This window comes from Hibiscus syriacus, unplaced genomic scaffold (assembly GCF_006381635.1).
Source record: "Hibiscus syriacus cultivar Baekdansim isolate YM2019G1 unplaced genomic scaffold, ASM638163v2 tig00112402_pilon, whole genome shotgun sequence".
Classification (NCBI taxonomy): Eukaryota; Viridiplantae; Streptophyta; class Magnoliopsida; order Malvales; family Malvaceae; genus Hibiscus; species Hibiscus syriacus.
Window position 1 is genome coordinate 2,156,617 of NW_024063323.1, and position 20,707 is coordinate 2,177,323.

General features: G+C 32.9%; 1 long non-coding RNA gene across 1 annotated transcript; it reads right to left on the minus strand.

The window, feature by feature from the left end:
* Positions 1–17,164: 17,164 nt before the first annotated feature.
* Positions 17,165–17,844, minus strand: LOC120179153. Its single transcript, XR_005521583.1, has 2 exons — positions 17,668–17,844; positions 17,165–17,547 (listed from the first exon to the last, which is right to left on the minus strand). It is a non-coding gene; the product is annotated as an uncharacterized LOC120179153 (long non-coding RNA).
* Between the last annotated feature and the right edge of the window lie 2,863 nt (positions 17,845–20,707).

Below are 20,707 nucleotides of genomic sequence, written 5' to 3' on the forward strand. Positions count from 1 at the left end.
CACTGTTCTAAAATTTGGGAATAATATTTCCAACCTTTATCTATCATCCTTCAAAATTTCGTAAAATTTCGGTTTGATCCGGTTATCCGATTTTCTTTTAGACTTTACTTCTTTATAACTTTAAACACAAATTCCATATCAAAATTCTGATTCCCATAAAAACGTCATTCTTGGAGTTGAACTATTCATTTACGGGTAAAAATATCTAACTTTAAAAATTTCCCTTTTGGTCCCTAAACTTTTTCAACTTTATACTTTTAGCCATTAAACTTTCAAAATTTATGTTTTTGTCACTAACCAAAATTTGGGGTATTACACAGTCCATATACCATATTTGAGCTACCAATTTAGCTAATCTGTCATGTCATACCAAACGTTAATCTCTCCCTAGATTGCCATGACAAAACCGTGGATTGCCACCATCATTTTGAACTGCCATGTCAGCATCATAATGGTCAACGATGGAAAATGTTGGTAAAAGGTCAACATTGAGTTTATTTTCTAATAAGAGGTCACATTGTTTTTTTTCAAAAGTACAGGGACTTCTGATACGTTTTTGCCTTTAAATAAATTAAAATAATTGAAATTAAATTATTTTATAAATATTTTAATTTATTATATAATTATATTTTTTGAATATTTAATCATAAATAATAAAATATATGATATGTGTGAAATGTTGCATGTAATTGTTATATTTCTAATTTCATTCTTGGCTTAATATAAAAAATGTTATGATTTTTCTTTAAAAATAGGTGTCTAATGTTTCTTCGTTACGATTTTATGTTCCTAACGTTAAAATCCCATCAAGTGATACATGTTATGTTTAGATTTTTTTTAAAAAATTAAATAATATTTTATTTTAAAAAATAAAATATAAACATGACATGTGTCACTCACCTAAAAGTGCAACGAAAAAAATATTAAGCATCTATTTTTAATGAAAAATATTGTACACTTATTTTTGCATTAAGTATTCATTTTTTTATCTTAATATTACTAATCTGTTACTTTTTGGGCTTTTGATTAATTGGGGAATGCGATTTGAGTACCCATAACTAAAAGCAAAATCTGACAGCTTACCAAACATCATGACTGGGAGTTGAGAGGAATTAATTTAAATTCTTGCTTTCTTTTATTTTATTTTTTTGTTTTATTTAAGTATTCTTGTTACTTTATTTTTTTTGCAGTCAATTTAAATTCTTGCTTTCTTTTCCATTCTTTTTCACGTTCTTCTTTCTTCCTACTTCTTCTACCATACAAAAATCCTAAGCATGTTCCATGCTTAGCTAAATTAGCCTAAAGATTTGCAGCAGCTCAAAAGGTAGTGAGAATTGAGTTTGAGTGCGTATTACCTTTAAAGTAGTATTCTTCGCTTCTTCGGAATATAGGCATACGAGGAAATGTACAAAAGATTAGACACCAAGGAAGGACAAAACAACATCTTCAGGCTTGCAAAATCCAGGGAGAATAGGAAAAAGGATCTAGGTAGCATTAGGTTTATTAAGGATAATAATGGTGTTCTTTTAGGGAAAGATCATGATATTAAGAGGGTTTGGGGTAGATACTTCTTTGTCTTATTTAATAACGGTGCCTCTCCCGGTAAATATAGTTCTGTTGATGGGTCAGTCGACCATCATACTACGACCAATGACTGCCCTACAAGTAATATTGGATTTGAGGAAGTCAAAATGGCTCTTAGAAAGATAGTGAGGGACAAAGCTGTCGGTCCAAATCAAATTCCTATCACTGTGTGGTTGGCCCTAGGAGAAGAGGGAGTTAAGTGGTTGACCAACATCTTTAATATTATTTTAGAGACTGCCAAGGTGCCAGAAGACTAGAGAGAGTCTACGGTGATATCAATATATAAGAATAAAGGAGATCCCCAACATTGTGGTAACTACAGAGGTATTAAACTACTCAGCCATACCGTGAAGCTATAGGAAAGAGTGATAGAGGCTAGGTTGAGACAGGTTACTAGGGTTTCGGAAAGCCAATTTGGCTTTATTCCAGATAGGTCTACTAAGGAGGCGATTCATCTACTTCGACGGCTTATGGGGAAATATAGGGGAAAAAATAGAGATCTTCACATGGCGTTCATTGACATTGGGAAGGAGTATGATAGAGTTCCCCACGATACGATATGGAAGATCTTGGAAATGAGACGGATCCCAACTGCTTATATACGGGCGATTCGTGATATGTACTGTAGATCTACTACATACGTCAGGACTACAGTTGGCGACACCGAGGAATTCCCGGTGGAAATCGGACTCCACCAGGGGTCGGCTGTTAGCCCTTAAATCTTCGCCTTGATTATAGAAGACATCTATTGTGCGACACCAGACGGTGTTCCATGGTGTATGCTTTTCGCTGACGACATTGTCCTAGTTGCTGAAACAAAAACTGATCTGAATAGTAGACTGGCTACATGGAAGACTACTTTGGAAGAAAAAGGTCTAAGGATCAATATTGAAAAGACATAGTATTTATGTTCAAACTTCAGTGGGAACCAAAATGATGAAGATGTAGAAGTAAGCATAGAAGGACACGTTCTCCCCTCAAAGTATTGTTTCAAATACCTAGGGTCTATGATTCATAAAGATGGGGGTGTAGATGATGACGTTACACACCTTATAAAGGCAGGTTGGCTAAAGTGGAGGGTTGCTAGTGGAGTTTTGTGTGACAAGAAGGTGCCTCTAAAACTTAAGCGAAAATTTTATAGAATGGCAATAAGACCAGCGCTGCTTTATGGATCAGAATGTTGGGCAATCGAGAAGGATCACGTAAGGAGGATGAAGGTCGTAGAAATGAGAATGCTTCGATGGGCATGTGGTAAGAATCTATGGGACATGACACCAAACTCTGCTATTAGGATGTCCTTGGGGATGGTGCATGTATCTGAAAAATTGTGGGAGGGAAGACTACGGTGGTTTGGGCATGTCCTTAGGCGACAACCGTCGGATGCAGTCAGGAGGGTATAGTCGATCACAGCCAATGGTGCCAGAAGGAGAGGATGACCAAGGAGGAAGTGGGAAGACTGCTTGAGATCTGATTTGAAGGATTTATCCCTTACCGAGGACTTGACCTCTGATAGAAAAGTATGGAGACTTAAGACCAGGGTAGTCGAGTAGTGCAGATCACATCCATAGGGTATAACATCTTTGTCTTCTTTTTAATTCCTTTGTAGTAATTTCCATGACTTCTACTTTTTATACGTTTCTGTAATTGGAATTTAAGAAGGCTTAGAACTAGGGTAGCGGAGTAATGTTGCCTTACTTTAGGTTTTAACCCATTTGACATTATTCCTTCTAGTAGATTACTATCGTTGACTTCTGTGTATCTTTCTCTTCATGTTTCCTACTTTTAAATTTAGTTGGGTCTTACGTTTCTATCTATATGCAGAGATTTTTACGCAGGGATTTATTTGCAGGGATTACTTCCCATTTAAGTCGTGCATATAAAGACTGCATATGAAGACTATTCAATTATGTATTTATTTATTTATATATACATGCATTGCATATTATCTTTATTTTTAATTTTCTGACTGCCGGAGGTCTTCCACGGAAGCTGCTCTCAACCTGGCGTTGGGGGAAGCCTACTACCCTACCTTCCCCTCACCCCATTGCATATGGGAATAGGGTTTTATTGTTGTTGTTGTTGTTTGGAAGTCAGGTTGGTTGGTCGTTCGGCCTTTTGGGACTTGTTTCAAAAATAATTTTTTTGAAAACGTTTATGAAAAGATAAGAGTGATTACCAATTATTTTTACGGTGAGATCAAACAATTAACATCAGATAATTTTAATAAAACATTTTAATTTACTAAAATATCAAAGTTTCGGTCTGGGAAATCAGAAAATAGTTTCGGGAGTCAGTTAAACGTGAGGAAGAATTAGCATCCCGACAACATCCAAAAAAGGGTACCTAATTGATTACCTTATGTTTTGATGAGTTCGAAGTTTTATTTAATTTAAAACCTATTATGTATGCAAATTTAAAAAGGGTATCAATTTATTATGACTAATAACAAATACCCCGAGCACAAGCTAAAGTTTCGTTATTAATCTCAATAAATAAACATTACCTCAATTAATTTAGAAATCATGATGCAGTATTTTGAAAAGGATGTTGATTTACTTCGGAAATCAATAGTTTTCACCATCAAACATAATGTGAAAGATACACTATTGATCTCCTAATAAATTAACATTGCAGAATTCTGATATGCATATCAAATGTATGATTGTGTATATATCGAGCATAAGCAAGTTTCAGACGATCGAAGAGTTAGGAAACGATCAAGAGAAGATAAAGTCATAGAAGTTGATTTGGACTTCGTAAGGCTAAGATGAGTGCATACTATAGTATTACGTTGGTTTATGGAAACAAGACTTGGGACAAGTCTAATTCCTATGTTTATATTTCATGGTTCAATAAGTTAGGAACATGCATATGTTATGATCATTATGAGTACATGCATAAATAATATATGTTTATATGTTTTATATATTATGTGGTACATGTGAATATAAAGGAACAAACGTAAGCTATATGGTATGAGAATAATGATTATGCACCCATGAGATATGTTACGAGATACATATGTGATTACATGAGAAATGATATGAGTTATATGAGAATATGAATATTTGATAAATTAGTGATTATATGGACTATGAAGCATATAAATATTCAAGCCCATGTTAAGTGATATGAGAGTTGTGGGTACAGTTAGCATGCCAAGAGTCAAGAGATATATGAGGTCCTTCAGGGCATAAACGAGCTCCTTTGGGACAAATTTTATATGTCACTCAGTGGAAAATTATATGTTGTGGTGACAGCATATGTGCACAACCTCAATGCACTCACATACCTTAAGTTCTTAGTAATATACATGGCACATAAAAGATATAAAAAAAGTTTACTTTCTTATAAGATATCATGTTATTATTGTTAATGGTGGATCATATGTGACTTGATTGAATAGTGATATGATAGTTGTGATTGTATATGAAATAATTGGGTTGCATGTTCATACTTAGGAAATGCATTATGTAATTATGCTCACTAAGTCTATGACTTAGTGTGTGAGTGTTTCACACGTAGATACCAAGAAGCAGGATCAGAATTAGGATTTGCAGAGAGAGCATACCTCTACCAGCATATCAGATTAGAAGTAATTTACACGTATGTAATTTTGTTGTATCAAGTGTGTTGGCATGTAGACAAGTTGTGAATTACATATGCTCTAATCGATTTTGTAATATTTTGATCATACTTATGTAAATTAGTTAATTTTATTTTAATTAAAGTTTAAAGTTTTTTATGATTTTTGTAAGTGTAAAGGTTTTAAAAAGCCAAAGTGACACCTCAGATTCATATTCGGTCAGGTACGAGTTATGGTGTTACACTAATGTTCCATATTTGCGATTTGGTCTCAAACTTTACCAACTTTCCAAACTATCTAATTTTCCTTCTAACATCAAATTCAACATTCTAACATTAAATTCCAGCATGGAACAACATCTATTAATAATTGCACATCAATCCATAATTTTTCATAACTTAGGAATAAGTCCCTTAACTTTCAAAAATTACAAAATGGTCCCAAACAACTTTGTAGAGTTTGTACAACCTTCCAAATCATTTCTAAGCTAAGGAAATTTCCATAATTTTCCCTAATTTTCTTAATTAGGTCGAACACTTGGGGTTAAGGATTTCACGATTTCCAACTTGATTAAGCAAGCTCTCTAGTTAAGGTAAGTTTGATTTTTCAGATGGTTTTCTTACAATTAAGGAATGGTTTTGATTGAAGGAGAATAAGGAAAGACTACGGAAACTTAAAGGGATATAGAAACTAAAAGAATGGTAAGTTATGGGGGATTAAAGGTAAGAGGTTTCTAAGTGAAATCTTGGAAAATAAGTAATAAGTAAAGTTTAAGATGAAATTTGACTTGTTATCAGTTATATTAAGAAGCATGAAGTGTTAGAATTGAAATTATAGTATGTTAGAAAATTAGTAGGATTCGTAGTTTCAAGATATAGGATGAGATTTTGAAGATAATGATGTGTTATATGGATATAAGATGATTTGAGTAAGTGTAGTTAAGTTTAATGGAAAGAAGGGAGTTCAAAATAGAAGGTTTAAGGGATATTTTAGGGGTATCGGAGTATCTGGTACCTAAAAGTATTGATAGCCAATAAGACAAAATTGGATAAGCTATTCAAGGAGTATCGATACCTAAAAGGTAGCTTCAATACCAAGGGTATTGATACTATTTTGAAATAAGGATTCCAGAATCAGGAAAGGGTATCGATACCCAAGCTTGGTATCGATACCACAACTAGGGAAGTATCGGTACCATACCTTGGGTACCGATACTACTCAAAGTGAAAAAATTGTATTAAACATTTTTTAGCTTGGGTTATTAAGGATCGAATTATAATATTTAGAATTCTTATATAAATATCAAATGTATGATTGTGTAGATATCGAGCATAAGCATGTTTCGAAATGATCAAAGAGTTAGGAATGATTAAGAGAAAGATAAAGTCATAGAAGTTGATTTGGACTAAGTAAGGCTAAGGTGAGTGCATACTATAGTATTAACGTTGGTTTATGGAAACAAGACTTGGGACAAGTCTATTTCCTATGTTTATATTTCATGGTTTAATAAGTTAGGAACATGCATATGTTATGATAATTATGAGTACATGCATAAGTAATCTATGTTTATATTTTTAATATATGCTATGTTGTACATGTGAATATAAAGGAACAAACGTAAGCTATATGGAATGAGAATAATGATTATATTCCCATATGAGACATGTTACGAGATAGAACATATGTGATTACAGGAGAAATTATATGAGTTATATGAGTATATTAATATGTGAAAAATTAGTGATTAAATGGACATATGAAACATATAAATATTCAAGCCCGTGTTATGTGATATGAGAGTTGTGGGTATAGTTGGCATGCCAAAAGTCGAGGGATATACGAGGTCATTCGGCACATATATGAGGTCTTACGAGACAAATTTTATATGCCACTCAGTAGAAAATTATACGAGTTGTGGTGACAGCATATGTGCACAACCTCAATGCACTCACATACCTTAAGTTCTCAGTAATATACATAGATACATAAAAGATATAAAAAGAGTTTACTTACTTATAAGATATCATGTTATTATTGTTAATGGTGGATCATATGTGACATGATTGAATAGTGAAATGATAGTTGCGCTTGTATATGAAATAATTGGGTTGCATGTTCATACTTTAGGAAATTCATTATTGTACTATATGTATCACTAAGTCTATGACTTAGTGTGTGAGTGTTTCACACGTAGGTACCAAGAAAAAGGAGGATCAGAATTAGGATTTACAGAGACAACATACCTCTGCCAGCAGATCAGATCAGAAGTAATTTACACATTATGTAATTTTGTTGTATCAAGTGTGTTGGCATGTAGACAAAGTTGTGAATTACATATGCTTTGATCGATTTTTGTAATATTTTGATCATACTTATGTAAATTAGTTAACTTTATTTTAATTAGTTTAAATTTTTCATGATTTTTTTAATTGTAAATGTTTTTAAAAGTCAATGTGACACCTCAGATTCGTATCTGAGTCGGGTACGAGTTGTGATGTTACAATTAATGGTATCAGAGCTAAGGTTTAGCCGATTCTAGACATAAACTGAAGTCCTTAGTGTCTTTAAATGTATATATGCCAACAAAATATTGAGAACGTCTGATCTGATTGAGTAACGAGTATTATGTTTTGCTAATAGAATTATATGGTTATGTCTTATTAGATGTCCAGACACGAGAGCTCCCAAAGTGAAGCGGGAGATGATAGGCCTAAAGAGAATAGTAATTCACCTGTCCTGCCCAGGCAGGGTGGAGAACAGACACCTTCGAAAGTGCTTGTACAAGATCAAGATGTCTTCTTTAGGACGTTAGATGTTATCCTGACGCGTTTCCAACCTCCTTCTCCTTCAACTTAGAGAATGAATATAGCAAAAGAGTTGAAAGGACTAGGAGCTCCTGACTTCAAAGGTGAATCCGATGAAGGTCCTGTTGTTGCGGACCTTTGGCTCAAAGATGTAAAGATAATGCTTGATGGGATTTATTGTTCTGAGGTGGAGAAACTATATGGAGTGGTCTTCTTGCTCCGTGGACAAGCGAGAATTTGGTGGATGAATGTCACCTTGAGGATGATAAGTGATCAAGTGACATGGTCCTTGTTCTTGGAAGAGTTCAAGCACAAGTATATTGGAGACCAGTTCATTAAACAGATGAAACAAGAATTTTTAAACCTGAAGCAATTAAATCGCATTGTGTATGAAAACGAGTGCGAGTTCAATAAGTTAAGTCATTTTGCGACTGAGATGGTTCCAATCGAGAAGGATGCATGTGATTGGTTTGTTGAGGGTTTGCGTCATCGATTGAAAGAAATATTGATTGTGTTGAACCTATCCTCGTTTTAAAAGGTATTTAATCGTGCTAAAGCTCTAGAAAGAGCTCAAAATGAAAGATTTGGAGAGCTAAGAGCCCAAACGTCCAAAAGAATTGGGGCTTCATCAAGTTCGACACCACTTAAGAGAGGTAAAAATTCTGGTTTTTGATCTTAGACGAGTTTTGATTTAGTGGCATCCTCTGTTAGAGGATAAAATCAGATTAGAGAGAAATAAACTCAACTAGTAGGGTCTGGTGCTGGGAGAGAAAATTAGGGTCAACCTAGACAATGTCAACTTTGTGGAAGAAACCATACTGGAATATGTCGAGTTATCTCCAGAGCTTGTTTCTGATGTGGGGAAACGGGACATTTCATCTGGGATTATCCAATTATGGTCGGAGGGCCTGCATAGTCAGAGTGATCTGCTTCAATGTCTCAGAGAGGAAGGGGGAGGGGTAGAGGAAGAAGTCAGTCTGAATCCTCTACTCAATAGGAAATGCGTTCAACTTCCCAAGTATATAATATCAAGATCAATGAAGAGCGTGATGATCCAGAGATAATTGCATGTATTTTCCTATTGTATGATAAATGTGTTATGGAATTGATTGATCCGGGTTCCACATACTCATATATTAGTAGTACATTGGTGAGAGAATTGAGAATTTAGCTAGAACCTACTAATAGTGATGTGATAGTGATAAATCCATTAGGGCATAGTGCTTGGGTAAATAGAGTATGTCAAGGGTGTCCCATACGGATTAAGGGAATTGAATTCCCTATTAATCTGATGGAATTACCCTTTGAGGAATATGAAGTGATATTAGGAGTGGACTGGTTATATCATTATCATGCTAACGTCAATTATAGACTGAAGAGAGTAACGTTGATCAGTTTAGAAGGATTGGTAGTTATAGTGTTCAGTGAAAGATGGAATCCATTGGCAAATGTAATATCAATGATGACAGCCAAGAAGTTATTGTTACAATGTTGTCATGGTTTCATTGTTAATGTGATGGATACTAAAATCAAGGAGAAAGGTTTAGAAGTGATTCCCATAGTCAGAGAGTTTCCTGATGTCTTTATTGCAGAGTTGTCAGGTTTACCTCTGGATATAGAGGTGGAATTTCAGATTGAGGTAATGCCTAGAACATCACCTATTGTAATGGAACCAAAAGAGTTTAGTGACTTAAAAAGTTCAGTTACAAGAATTGTTGGATAAAGGATTTATCAGACCAAGTGTATCACCTTAGGGAGCTCCAGCATTGTTCGTTAAGAAGAATGATAGTTCAATGCGTCTCTGCATTGATTATAGGCAGCTTAACAAGGTGACTATCAAGAATAAGTATCCTCTCCCAAAGATTGATGATCTATTTGATCAGTTGAAGGGAGCTTCAGTTTTCTCTAAGATTGATTTGCGGTCTAGATATAATCAATTGAAGATTCAGGAGAAAGATATTCAGAAAATGACTTTTAGAACGAGATATGGTCATTATGAGTTTATTGTTATGTTGTTTGGGGTTATGAATACACTGGTTGCTGTTATGGACTTGATGAATAGAATATTTTAACCTTATTTGGACCAGTTCGTAGTTGTTTTCATTGACGATATATTGGTGTATTCGAAGTCGAATGAAGAGCATAGTGCACATCTGAAGATAGTCTTGCAGATTCTACGAGATAAGAAGTTATATGCTAACTTATCTAAATGTGAGTTTTGGTTGAATGAAGTGGCATTCCTTGGACATGTAATTTCTGTAAAAGGAATTCGGGTTGATCCTTAAAAGATAAAAGTCATTTTAGAATGGGAAGTTCCAAAGAATGTGTCTGAAGTTTGAAGTTTTATGGGGCTCGTAGGTTATTAACGAAGGTTCGTTAAGAACTTTTCGATGATAACTTTACCCTTAAGTAAGTTGATGAGAAAAGATGTAAAATTTGCTTGGACTCCTGAGTGTTAAGAAAGTTTTGAAACGTTAAAGAAAATTTTGATAGAAGTTCCAGTCTTAGTTCAACCTGAGTCTGGCAAGAACTACATGGTTTACAGTGACGCGTCCCATAATGGCTTGGGATGTGTATTGATCTAAGAAGGGAAAGTGGTGGCTTATGCATCTAGACATTTGAAACCACATGAGAAGAACTATCCAACACATGATTTGGAGTTGGCTGCAGTAGTGTTCGCTCTCTTAATATTTGGCATCGCTACTTATATGGTGAACGTTATCACCTATATACCGATCATAAGAGCTTGAAGTATCAGATGACCTAGAAAGAGTTGAATTTAAGGCAGAGAAGATTGGTTGAATTCCTAAAAGATTATGATGTGGTAATAGAATTCCATCCTGGAAAAGAAAATGTGGTAGCAAATGCTTTAAGTCGAAAAACGATTACAGCCTTACGAGCTCTAGATGCAAGGTTATCATTAGATGGGAATGGTGCAATATGTGCATAATTGAAGATTAAGCCAACCTTGTTGGATCAAATTAAGGAATTGTAAACCAAAGATGAAAAATGTTTGGAGAAGTTACAACAAATAAAGAATGAAGAAATAAAAGATTATGAAATTAAGTCTGATGGAAATCTGTATTATCGAGGGAGATTGGTAATTCCATATGATGAGGAATTAAAGAATGGTCTGGTAACAGAAGCTCACTGTAGCCTATTGACGATGCACCAGGGTAGAAACAAGATGTATATGGATCTCAAGAGTCGGTATTGGTGGCCGAGAATGAAGAGAAGTATTACGGAATTAGTGTCCAAGTTTTAACTTGCCAGCAGGTCAAAGCTAAACATCAGGTTCCGTCAGGATTATTGCAACCAATCTCCATTACCAGTGGAAATGGGAGAAGGTGACGACAGACTTTGTGACGGGGTTGCCTTTAACTCTGAACAAAAGAGATTCAATTTGGGTGATCGTGGATAGATTAACTAAGTTAGCCCATTTCATTTCCGTATGAGATGATTTTTTTATGGATAAGTATGTTGAACTGTACATCAAGGAAATTATTCAATTGCATGGTGTACCGGTCTTGATTATTTCGGATCGGGTCCTAGATTTACATCAAGATTTTGGAAGACTTTACATAAAGCGTTAGGAACTCGATTAAACTTTAGCACAACGTTTCATCCTCAAACAGATGGACAATCCGAGCGGACTATCCAAAATCTAGAAGATATGTTAAGAGCACGTGTGATCGAGTTTAAAGAGTCTTGGGAAAAATACTTGTCACTTGCTGAATTCGCTTATTATAATAGCTACCAGTCAAGCATCAAGATGGCTCCCTATGAGGCTTTGTAAGGGAGAAAGTGTCGTACGCCCTTGAATTGGCATGAGCTTAAGGATCCAGAAGTTCTTGGGTTTGAATTGATTAAGAAAGTGGGAGAGAAAGTTCAATTAACTCAGAACAACCTTAAAGCGGCAGGTGATAGACAGAAATCATATGTTGATCTTAAGAAGAAAGAGATCGAGTTTCAAATTGGAGATAAAATGTTTTTAAAACTGTCTCCTTGGAAGAAATTGTTAAGGTTTTGGCGAAAATGAAAGCTTAGTCATCGGTTTATTCGTCCCTATGAGATCATTAAGAGAATAGGACCAGTGGCATACCAATTGGCTTTGCCACCGGAAATGGAAAAGATTCATGATGTTTTCCATTTTCCATTCTTTAGAGGTATAGGTCTGATCCTTCTCATATTGTTACACCAGAAGAGATAGAAGTTCAGCCTGACTTGACATATGAGGAAGAACCGGTACAAATATTGGCTCGTAAGGTGAAATAGTTACGGAATAAGACTATTTCATCTGTCAAGGTATTATGGAGAAACCACAAAGTATATGAATCAACGTGGGAACGTGAAGAAGACATAAGGAATCAGTACCCCATCTCTTTATGCAGTGAAAATTCGAGGACAGATTTTCTTAAGGGGAGATTTGTAATATCCAAAATACTGGGTTAATGATCAAATCGTAAATTTTTAGAATTTAGTAACTAAAGTAGATTAATTGAAAAGTTTAGGGACTTATATGGAAAATTTTGTGTCAGACTGAATATCAAAGAAGGATGATTAAAAGGGCAAAATGGTCATTTGACCAATAAATGAATTAAAAATGTGTTATGGTGAGGATATATACAAGTGGAGCTTAGGAAAGAGAAAAAAGGAAATATCAATAATTATCTTCACACTTCTTCATCCCTTCAACGTGAAGGTAAGTTTGATTTTTCAAGTGGTTTTCCTACAATTAAGGAATGGTTTTGATTGATGGAGCATAGGGAAAGACTATGGAAACTTGGATAAAGAAACTATAAGAATGGTAAGTTATGGGGGATTAAAGGTAAGAGGTTTCTAAGTGAAATCTTGGAAAATAAGTAATAAGTAAAGTTTAAGATGAATTTTGACTTGTCATCAGTTAGATTAAGAAGCATGAAGTGTTAGAATTGAAATTATAGTATGTTGGAAAATTAGTAGGATTCTTGGTTTCAAGATATAGGATGAGAATTTGAAGATAATGGTGTGTTATATGGATATAATATATCATTTGAGTAAATGTAGTTAAGTTTAATGGAAAGAATGGAGTTCAAAATAGAAGGTTTAAAGGAGTATTGGTAAATTTTTGGGGTTAAGAAGTAACTTCTAGGTTATGAGTATCGGTATTGATTCATCCAGTACCGATACTTCAAAGATAAACGAGTAATATTTGGAGTAGGGGTGTCGATACTGGTTGAACAATATCGATACCATAAGCCAAAATTGGATAAGTTATTCAAGAAGTATCGATATCTAAATGGTAGTATCGATACCAAGGGTACCGATTCCATAAGGCAAGTAACGATACCATTTTGAAATAAGGATTCCAGAATCAGGAAAGGGTATCGATACCCAGGCTCTGTATCGATACCACAGCTAGAGAAGTGTCGGTACCATACCTTGGGTACAGATACTACTCAAAGTGGAAAAATTGTTTTAAGCATTTCTTTTAGCTTGGGTTATTAAGGATCATATTATAATATTTAGAATTCTGATATGCATATCAAATGTATGATTGTGTATATATCGAGCATAAGCAAGTTTCAGAACGATCGAAGAGTTAGGAACGATCAAGAGAAAGATAAAGTCATAGAAGTTGATTTGGACTTCGTAAGGCTAAGGTGAGTGCATACTATAGTATTAACGTTGGTTTATGGAAACAAGACTTGGGACAAGTCTAATTCCTATGTTTATATTTCATGGTTCAATAAGTTAGGAACATGCATATGTTATGATCATTATGAGTACATGCATAAATAATATATGTTTATATGTTTTAATATATGTTATGTGGTACATGTGAATATAAAGGAACAAACGTAAGCTATATGGTATGAGAATAATGATTATATGCACCCATGAGATATGTTACGAGATACAACATATGTGATTACATGAGAAATGATATGAGTTATATGAGAATATGAATATTTGATAAATTAGTGATTATATGGACATATGAAGCATATAAATATTCAAGCCCATGTTAAGTGATATGAGAGTTGTGGGTACAGTTAGCATGCCAAGAGTCAAGAGATATATGAGGTCCTTCAGGGCATAAACGAGCTCCTTTGGGACAAATTTTATATGTCACTCAGTGGAAAATTATATGAGTTGTGGTGACAGCATATGTGCACAACCTTAATGCACTCACATACCTTAAGTTCTTAGTAATATATGGCACATAAAAGATATAAAAAAAGTTTACTTTCTTATAAGATATCATGTTATTATTGTTAATGGTGGATCATATGTGACTTGATTGAATAGTGATATGATAGTTGTGATTGTATATGAAATAATTGGGTTGCATGTTCATACTTTAGGAAATGCATTATTGTAATATATGCTCACTAAGTCTATGACTTAGTGTGTGAGTGTTTCACACGTAGTACCAAGAAGCAGGAGGATCAGAATTAGGATTTGCAGAGAGAGCATACCTCTACCAGCATATCAGATTAGAAGTAATTTACACAGTATGTAATTTTGTTGTATCAAGTGTGTTGGCATGTAGACAAAGTTGTGAATTACATATGCTCTAATCGATTTTTGTAATATTTTGATCATACTTATGTAAATTAGTTAATTTTATTTTAATTAAAGTTTAAAGTTTTTTATGATTTTTGTAAGTGTAAAGGTTTTAAAAAGCCAAAGTGACACCTCAGATTCATATTCGGGTCAGGTACGAGTTATGGTGTTACACTAACGTTCCCATATTTGCGATTTGGTTCTCAAACTTTACCAACTTTCCAAACTATCTAATTTTCATCTTCTAACATCAAATTCAACATTCTAACATTAAATTCCAGCATGGAACAACATCTATTTAATAATTGCACATCAATCCCATAATTTTCATAACTTAGGAATAAGTCCCTTAACTTTCAAAAATTACAAAATGGTCCCAACAACTTTGTAGAGTTTGTACAACCTTCCAAATATCATTTCTAAGCTTAAGGAAATTTTCCATAATTTTCCCTAATTTTCTTAATTAGGTCGAACACTTGGGGTTAAGGATTTCACGATTTCCAACTTGATTAAGCATTAATTCAACGTATAAACAACATGTCAAAGCTTCTACAATCAAACCCTAACATAATTTAACCATATCACAACTTTTTCAAAACCCTAGGTTATGGACGAATCAATTAGGGCTTGATTTCAAGTGTTTTAATCATCATACAAGCTTAGAAACAACTCTACAACATCAAAATCTATATCAATTTATAAAAACCCAAATATCCCTTCATCACCATAATCATGAACTTTTTATTTCAAGCATGATTAACATGCATAATTGGTACCAAATGATATAGCAGTTCGAATAGAACAATTTTCTATTTCACTCTTTAATCCAAAAACCAAGGAAATTGCTTGAAAATGAAAAATAAATTTTTTCATCCATACCTTGTGAAGCTCACATCCATGACTAATTTTGAAGAAGGATTGTCATGAAATTTCTAGTTAATTTCATGTAAATTTTCCATTTATTAAGCTTAAATAAATAAAAAATTCAATTAATGGGAAATGACAATTTTACCCTTAATAAAACTTGATAATTACAACCATATCTTTCCACTTGTTAATTATCAACTTTCAAAGTCAAAGATGAACAAATTATTTTGCCCTTTACAACTTTACCCATGTACTTTTCCAAAAACTTCAATCATGTCATTTTCATCCAACGATTCATAATGAACATGAAAATTAATTCTCAAATCCAATGAACTATATTATTTTCTATCATTCTAAAACGTGGAAATAATATTTCTAATCTTAATTTATGATCCTTCAAAATTTGTCAAATTTTCTATTCGATCTGATTTATCGAATTTTTACCGAACTTTAACACTTTATACTTTTAACACAAATTCTAGATCAAAAATTTGATTCCCACGAAAACGTCATTCTTGGGGGTGACCTATTCATTTATTGGATAAAATTTCTTTATGAGAAAAATATCACTTTTGTCCCTAAAATTTTCTCAAATTTATACTTTGGCCACTAAACTTTTAAAATTTATGCTTTGATCACTAACCAAAATTTTGGGGTGTTACAGGGTAGGAGTGTTACAATAATATCTAAAATTGACATTTCTTTTTCAAAATCAATTTTTGATTGCAATCAACAACAATTAAATTTTAAATATCACTTTTCAAAAACACTTTTTAAAGTACTTTACTATTTCGATATTACTTTTGAAGAAAATGATATAAAAAGTAATTTTAAAAGTGTTTTTGAATAGTGATATTTAAAATTTAATTTTTTGAAATTGTTGTTAAAAAAGTGAATTTAGAAAGATAAAATGTCAATTTTAGACATTATATTGTAAATTAAAATTAAATAATTGAGGATAAAATATAAGTTCATCCAAAAATTGATTTTCCACAACAAAAATTAGAAATTTCAGACCATGATTTAAATTAATTTTTGAGTGTTTGATGTTACTTATGAGGTGGAAAATAATTTTTTTAAACATTTTTAACTTGATGTAAATTAAGTGAAAAATTTAAATTAAAATATATAAAATATTATCAAATGTAAACCAAATGGTAAATTTGATTATTTAATTGTGTTTTTATCTTCTCATAAATCTTAAGTTCGAGTCTTCCTTTCATCTTTGTTCTATTTATTTTTCACAACTAAGATATATATAAATTAATAACCAACTAAAGGTATTGGTTAAGTGATTGTGTGTGGGCTTAGCTTCCCGAAAAATCTAAGTTTGAGTCCTCTTTTGTTATATTGGATGATTAAATTAAATTAAAAATTAAAATTGATATAATATGTAAGTAATGAGGATTAAATTGTGTAATTATATAAAATATTAATCATCATATCAATAATCCTGTTAACTATTGGTGTCTTGAAATCCTGTTAACTATTGGTGCCTTGATTGGTAACATTTTAATAGTTGATTGACCAAATTGAAAATATATTTAGTTTGATGGTTCAAATAAAATTGACCTTATACTTAATGACTCCTTTAGTAGTTTACCCTAAAATATTAATATTAGTATAAAAGTAAATTTTAATATTTTTTAATATTAAGAATAAATTATTAAATCCATATTTATTAAGAAATCCTTTGTTTTTTTATCAGAAATAAAACAGAAAAAAACCCTTTAGAAAAGGGGATGAACCTTTGGATATCTATACTTTCAAGGGATGATATTTTGAAGGGATTAACCTCCCAACACTTGAAAACGATGAATCATTCAATCATTAGTTTAAGCTTCAAATCAATTATAAGTTGTACACAACTTATATATCTACTATTAGTATTATTAGTTCAAGACCCAAGCAGGAGGCCCAAACCCGTATCCAAATTACAACAGACCAACCCAAACCCGATTAGGGTTTCCATCTCAAGTTTCAGCCGCCTCCAGCTCTACACCATTGGACCTAATGACTGTCAAGGGTCCAGATCACTTCAGATTAAAGTAAACAAAAGAAACCCTAGATGGAGATTTCAACCAGTCGCCGCTGTCGGCACTGAGCCACCACCCAACTGGCGCGTGAATCCCCCCGCTCGTCTCCTCGCCGTGTAAGCTGACGTCGTCGTCGTCAACAGTAACAAATATCAAATCAGTAAGAAAATCAGCCCAAAATCTAAAAAAAACCCAATTAAAAAAAATCCTAAATCCCTAAATATTCAGATTTTGTACTTACCCAGGCCTAGGAAAATCATTCCTACCGAATAGATATCATCATTTACATCCAATAAAGGATCCCTAAATATACATGCAAGATTTTTTGGGGGTAGATTGGAACACAGAAGAAAAGAGGGGAGAAAAAGAACAAAAGACAGAGAGCCAGAGAAAAAACCAAGAACATTCAAACACAAAAAAGAAAAGAAAAAAAGAGAGAAACTTTGAAAAAAAAACAGAAACCCACTCGAAAAAGAAGAACCACCAATGAAGAGACTTCCCTTTTCTCGGTCGAAATCGTGACCCCGTTGAGCACAAAGCCTTCGTTTTTTTAAGGTAACCACCAGGAACATTTTAGATCTAGGACAAAGGGCATTGTTTTAGGGGAGTAGGGTTTGGTTTTCGACTAGTGGGTGAGGAGGGGTTTCATTTGGGGCTAACTTGTCCCTCGATGGACATCAACCCACGGTGGCCGGAGGGTGGTTGTTTATCTCCCTCGGTGGGAAGATGAGAGAGTTGAGAGAGTCTTCACCCTCTCTAAAAAGGAGAGAAAGAGCGTAAGGTGGAAAATGAGAGAGTTGACGATTATTGGTTTGAATTTCGGCTATATAACTCACGTATGGAACGATGCTGTTTAGGAGGGGCTGGGTGAGCATTTTTAGTGCTTGGTATATCCGCAGGAAGGGTCCTTTAGTTTTTGTAATATTTATATGTTAGTCATCGAATGAAGTTTCCTTGTTCCTATTTCGAACTTTATTTTGATATGGTTATGACTTAGTCCTGAGTTTGTTCTATTTTATTATTTTATTAATATTTTCGATTTAAGCAGCTAACTTATGAAATGTTCATTTTAATCATTGTTTAGGTTTTTTATTTACAAGGTCAATCACTCCACGTTTGTTGATTTACTATCCAGTCATTATTTTAATTTTGTTTATTTCGCATATATGTCAATATATTTATTGTGCACTTCATTTGAGTCCTTTGTGATTAATGCAAGAAAATGTGTGTTTTATTTGTGCTCTTAATAGTTTAATTCCTGCTTTGTATACACTAGTCATTGTTTTAATTTACATGACATATATATATTAGATTCTCTAGCAAGTATTTGTAATTATTTAGCTTTATCTTAACTTTAATATGGTGTTTGATTTTTGCATTTTTTTACTTCTTTATTCGTCTTTATTATGTCTATTTGTGTTGTTGTTATTATGCTTCATGGATGTATATTGTTTTGGTGTTATATGTATGTGTATATGTTTATATATGTTCTTAATCATCACATGCTTCCGTATATTGTATTTTCATTTTTTATTTTATTTTATTAAATGTCCATTTATCAATATTCTTTAATTAGTGATAATATATTTTGAATTTCTTATTCGAATATTTTCAAGAACATTCATTTGTAGAATGTGCGTGAGAAACACCACTTGATCGAAGTAATGTGATTTGATACGACATTCGAACGAAATGTGTACTTGAAATAAATCGAGTTTGCATTTACAAAGTTGATAATTAATTTACTTTCATTTTTTATTTAAAGGATGCAATATATTTCTTTAAGTAGTACTTCATTTTATCTTGTTATCAATATTCCCTTTATATATTCGATTGTTTTTTTTACATTGGAGAGAGAAAAATTTCTAGTGTAAAAGAGAAGTAGAGGGGATAGCCTTCCCATCAGAAGATATGTAAATCCCGTGATTTCTCTTTAAAACAAGAATGCCCTTTAACAAATAATTGGAAAAATATCATTTTTAATTAAAGGATCGTAATTTAAATATTGATATGAATTCACAATTTTCACCATTTACGATGATGTGTAAGGGACTAAGTACCAATTTCTAGGCGTTGTGGAAGTTCTTATACTTCCCCACGCGTAATCGACTTCAGAACCCTTAAAAAATAAATTTTTGGATAACGCAGATCAATTTTTTTCTTAAAAAATGATTTTTCCTTAAAATTGTTTTAAATGACATTTTTAGGTATTCGGCCTACCTAACCTAAAGGTCGATGGCGACTCCAATTCAATTTAATTCAAATAATTCAAAATCATCAATTCTTCAAAATAAAGTTGTAATTGTTTTTAATAATATTAAATTGTTTTCAGAAAAAAATGGTTATGACAATATTACTAATTAACCATCACTTATAGTAATGATTTAATGATTCAATATAATATTTCCTCATTTAAATGATCATCTTTATATCTCTTGCAATAACTTCTAGCTTTGAATTTGGACTGTTGATAATATATATTCATATAAATTTTTTATTTTAAATATTTATGGATTCAATTAGTTTAAACTAAAATTTATAACTCTGAATTAGGGATGTGATTATATATGTGCACATAAAATTTTTGAATTATAAATAATAAAGAACAATACTGAAAGTTATAAAGATAAAGAGTGTGACGGTTGACTTGAAAATTTAAAGGATGGCCAAAAATCTAAAGGTTGACCTAAATTGAAACTGATCCTAATTGACCCGAAAATCTAATGATTGATCTGAACCGAAATCAACCGATTTGATATTGACTCAATCTAAAACCAGTTGATCTGATATTAACCTGACTTGAAAATTAACCGATTCGATGTTGACATGATTTGATATCCAACACGAAGTGAATTTTCATAGACCCGAACTAAACCTAAATCAAATATAGTCTAGACCTTAAATTAACTCAACTCAAAATAAACCGGTCCAAATGAACCGTTTACTACCTCTATTGGGAATATAATCGTGAGAAAAGATTCTTTGTTTACGATTTTATGTGCTATAACTGACATGAACCTTTATTTTCAAGTTTTTATTTGGATCATAGTAGTAATAGATTAAAAAAATCTAAGGATATATATATATATATATATATATATATATATATATATATATATATAATTGACACGGGATTAGACTGTCGATTAGCTGGTATGTGCGGCCGTTAGTCGCTTGGTTCGGTTGTTGGGTGCTAAGACAACCTCGAAACCTAAGCTTGGTGGCTTAGCTTGTCACGAAAGTAAGCACAAAGAGAGCATGAACGGAAATAAGAGATGCAC